At 34.7% G+C, this 5,317-nt stretch overlaps 1 protein-coding gene across 2 annotated transcripts in view; it reads right to left on the bottom strand.

The window, feature by feature from the left end:
* The window catches only part of LOC106867860 (protein phosphatase 1K, mitochondrial), a 24,324-nt gene that overhangs the window by 3,453 nt on the left and 15,554 nt on the right, over positions 1–5,317 (bottom strand). The gene's annotated exons all lie outside the window — the stretch shown is intronic.

Raw genomic sequence — 5,317 nt, forward strand, 5'->3', positions numbered from 1 at the left:
ATATATATAAATTAAGGTACTCAGAAATCTGGATGTTTGTACATTTACAGATTTTTATTAATGTCACATATTAAATAAAGCGCTTTTCACCTAGTCGTGTTGGATTTTCAAATTATATATATATATATATAAATCACAAAATATAGATTCTAGTAGTATTCATAAGAAAAGCTCCTTAATGTTTTATTCTACAAAACATACAAAATATATTGTACCATACAAGAGAAAACAATAAGGAGTGTATAAAGTCATAGATGATAGAGAAATAGTTTGGTGAAATTTTATTAAACGATAAGAAAATTCAAATATCATGACAAATTGTTTCATTACTTAAAAACATGTAAATAATTTATATTATTATATTTAATAATAAATAACTTACATGTCTGCATTAATGGAAAATGCAAAACATCTTTCAAAATAATGCAGATCCTCAGGTGAAAGAAAGTCTTTGTTAAATACTAAATCCTCAATGTAATGTTACAAGAACACAAAGTCAAAATTTTAAAAAATTATGGAAGACAATAATAATAAAATTGATATAAATTAATAAGACAATTTTCTAATAAATGGAAGGGAATTTTAGTAATATAATTAAAAAGTTACTAGTAAATATTATTAGTACAATATAAAAGAAAAGATAAATTTATAACCAAAACACAGATCATAAACACAGAGAAAAATACAAAAACAAACAAAAAACCACAACTAAATAAAAGTATTTACAGACAATATTTATGAAATATAGGGACTGATATCAACTAGAAAATATGAACAATATTAAATTTTAAAATATTAGAAATTTGAAGTAAATATTTTTTTTAAATTCATATGAAGTATGGAAGATAATGAGAATAAAATTAATATAAATTAAAGAAACAGTTTTCTAAGATGAGAAGGGAGATTTATTAAAATTTTAAGAAATAATTATTAGATAGCTTTGGTATAAAGAGAGGAAAATCATATATTTATAGAGACAGAGTTTACGAAATATAGAGTTTGATATCAACAAGAAAAATATTAAATTAAAGATTAAAAGTTCAAATATATAAGTAAATAGTGAATAGTTTATAATGTAGGATAAGATTAATATAATTTAGTATTGTAGATTAGGATAGATTGAAGCATATAAGGTAAGTATATGGAAAAACAATATTTGTCATAATATTTGAATTTTCTTATTGTTAAATAAAATTTCATCAAATTATTTCTATCATTTATGACTACACACACACACACACACACACACACACACACACATATGAGAGGAAATGGAACAGAAGGGATATCATAAAAATCAAAACCTTTCTTGATGAAGAATGCACTACACCACATAGATTAGTGGCTATTAACTTCAAAGTCAGAACTAAGCAGATACAGAAACAGAAGATGATATGGAGAAGGAAGACATGGAAACTAAATAGGTTTAGAGGAATTGTAATTGATGTATACGACTGTAACAAGAAAGATTTAAGCATCTGTGCCACAGATGACAACTAGGAATTCCTATGAAATAGCCTGCTTAAGGACACAGATCAGGCATGTGGCTGGGGCAAAGTCCCATCTGCACTGAAAGTAATACTGTGGTTCATAGGATGATAAGGGCTAAGAGACCAGCTTGGAAAACCTAGAAGGTAATATTAGGGAGAAATTATCAAATGGCTAGAAGAGCAGCTAGGCAACAGGTGTACTTGGTTATGGACAGGCCAGAAAGGAAGAGATTTACCCTGCAATGTGAAAATCAGAGACTCAAAATTGCAAGGGAGTATGTGAGAGAGAACCAAGATATCATTGATGAGAAGTCTATTCAGAACAATGAAAACAAACACCCCATCACTATAGAAGACAAGTAGCATTGGAAGTGCTATTATTAGAGGCTATTGAACAACAAGAAAGCAAAGGATATAGAGAGGCTACCTCATGGTTACCATACAAAATACAGAAGGTTGAAAGCAACATGGAAGATAAAACAATTAAGGACATGGAGAGAAGGAAAGCTGTGGGTCCATCAGGTACAGTTGCAGAGATGCTCGAAATATCCAGTGAGATAGGATGCATGATTATTACATGGATATTTAATCAAGTCATACAGGAAGATGTCATTCCCAATAACTGACATAGTAGTATCATTGTAAACTTCTACAAAGGCAAAGGAGATGTTTTAGAGGCAAGAAACTACAAAAGAATCAAATTATCTAACCAGCTTATGAAAGTCAATTGATCTGTCACTGAGTAGACTTAGATGAGATACAGTATGATATAGTTTAACTTAGTGCCTGGAAGAGGTAACATGGATGCAATCTTCCAAGTGAGGCAACAGCAGGAGAAATACTTAATTAAGAGTAAACCATTATTCCTGGCATTTGTTAACTTACTCCAGCTGGGAAAAACAGCAGATAGAGGTAAAGATGTCGCAGGACATACTGTCAAGTTACAAGGAGGTGAATGTAAGAGAATTGGTACAGAAGACTGGACAGGGTGATTGGATAGGTAAGTTCGTGAAAGTATAAAAGGAAAGTGGTAGATGGATAGAGATGGTGATAGAGATGAATACAGTGAGTGGTGAGCACAATTGGTGGGGAAGCTGTGGGAGGAGTGAGTATTCGGAAGATGAGCTGTGGAGAAAAGATTCATCAAGAACAGATTATGTGCAGAGACACAAACATAAACATAAACGATATGCTTTTCAAGCCTCATTTTTGCTTAGATGGACAGATCTTTTTGAACACAGCATCAATGATCTTGGCCCTTTGTCATCCCCAATGTGAAACTCAACATCTGAGGTCATTATTCCTACATCTTCCTGGGGCTCCCTCCTCTACAGGTTACATTCACATTAAGTAATCAGCACTTCTTTGTGCATCTGTCCTCATCCATAAGCATCACATGGCCATACCAGTGTAATCATTATTCTTGCACACATATGATGCCTCTTTTGCCCAATTTTTCTCTCGACAGACTTTTACTTTGCCAATCATGCACAGACACTGCACAATTTGCCTCTTGCTCTGAGAGAGAGAGGTGTTTTGCTACTAACAGAGGTAATAGCTTTCTGAACTTTTAGAGCATCTTCCTCTGCTGCTAATTAGGTCATCTAGGCAATAAAAACTATCAACTACTTCTAAGGATCCTCCTGGGTATCCAAGGAAATATATTTCCCATTTGTTCTTAGTATTTATTGTTTCTGTGTATCTGCCACATACAAAGTCTTTTCTCTGTCAACTTTCCTGTGATTCCACTGCACCTCTTTATGTACCCACATTTTATACTGAGTATACTGTGTGGAGTTTCTACCAACACCTTTTCTAAATATCGAGCAGAGCAATTTTCTTCAAGGGATTAGTGGTTTGTCTGTTTTTCTGCATACTAGAACACTACTAAGTTAACTTTAGAGCCCTTTGATTTCAGCTTTTATCCTCACACCTGGAATTTCCTGTCTAATTCTACAACAAATTCAGCTATATAAGCAAGGTCACCTGCAGAAAGGAGGTCCTATGAGAACTAGTCTTAACCCTTTGTCATTCAGATTACTATATCAAATTTAATACTTATTTATTCTCAATGTTTTGAATTAATTGCACATTAGAAATTTTAATGATGTGACTGTATATTTTTAGAATTACATTGTAGGGTAAGTATTGGAGGCCAGAACTGGATAGTTTAAACATAAAATAGATAGAATATTTAGGTCAGATGTAGCCAGTTTAATGCTGGAGGGCTAAACTCCTCTGTTATGGCCTATAAGACTATAATAAGTAAGAAGAGACTAAAAACCAAGGCCTGGTAAACTATCTACATGCTAAATTCATTGCTAACTCTCACCTTACTAACAGTACACTGTACATGGCTTGGATGGCACTCAACAACCATTTGTCTACCCATAGCTTCCACAGCAACCAGAAAATGAGGGATTAAGGCTTTGTTCATGTCAACCAATGAGCTTTAATGCTATCCTCTGTAATTACTTCTTTCAAAAGCATTTCCTTTAACCTTGTAACAGTTGACTACAATGATGTTACACTAGTTTTTGGATATGATGCATTCCTGTACAATATGATTAATTATATGGGGGACTAGGCCATATCCCACTATGCCAAATATTTTAAGCATCTTGCTTATAATTCCTGATAGACCATGGGGCTCTCCATATTTATCATACTACTGTCAGTTAGGATATCTGATCCCTATATTGAGTCCATTCTAGGAAGACTCTCCTCTGAAGCATTCACCACATTTAGCATCCTTTTACAGTAACACTTCCATGCCTCTCTCTTTTTTTAATTACTGTGCGCAAGCACACCATCATCCATCTGTACACACTCCTCTGCGACAAAGTCACGATTTTCTCAGATACACTGCTTATCAGCCTGGAACACCTCATGGTCAGTCTGGTCCTCATGCCACAGAACATTGGCAAACCTCTCTTTTCTACTTCTCCCCTTGTGAGATAGACCTATCACTTAGCTTTTCTTCTGGCCACCTGGCACATTTTTCAGCTACGCCCATGCTTCCAATCCTTTCAGGCCTATCTCTTTGCTTTTATAGTTCTGTCTATCCAATGCTCCACAAACATGTCACATTTGAGGTGGTTGGAACTTTGCACAAACCACACACATACATACATACAGCTATAGATATACATATATGTAAACATACACACATATATAAACAGACACACATATAAACATACATGCATATATTATATACACACACACACACATACACACACACACACACATATATACACACACATATGCATACATATGTCGTGGCACTCCATCGGTTACAACAATGAGGGTTCCAGTTGATCCAATCAACGGAACAGCCTGCTTGTAATATTAAAGTGCAAGTGGCTGAGCACTCCACAGACACGTGTACCCTTAACATAGTTCTCGGGGGAGATTCAGCATGACACAGAGTGTGACAAGGCTGGCCTAACCCTAACCCTAACCCTGGCTCTTTGAAATACAGGTACAAGAGAAACAGGAAGAACGAGTGAGCGAAAGTTGTGGTAAAAGAGTACAACAGGGTTTGCCACCAGCCTGAAATTGTTGACCTTATATATATATATATAAACAATATATGAGTATATGCATATATATGTACATGTATGTATATACGTTCATCCACATGTACATATAGATACATAACTGGGTACATGACGTGGCAAAAGAACAAGGACAAAAAAGGTAAACAAGGTGCAACAAACAAGCAGGCCACATAGAAACATCCCCTTCATCAGCTGCACACACACACACACACACACACACACACACACACACAGGGTGCAGTGAATAAACTGTTGTCTAAATTACAT

The sequence above is a fragment of the Octopus bimaculoides genome, chromosome 5, assembly GCF_001194135.2.
Source record: "Octopus bimaculoides isolate UCB-OBI-ISO-001 chromosome 5, ASM119413v2, whole genome shotgun sequence".
In the NCBI taxonomy this organism is placed as follows: domain Eukaryota; kingdom Metazoa; phylum Mollusca; class Cephalopoda; order Octopoda; family Octopodidae; genus Octopus; species Octopus bimaculoides.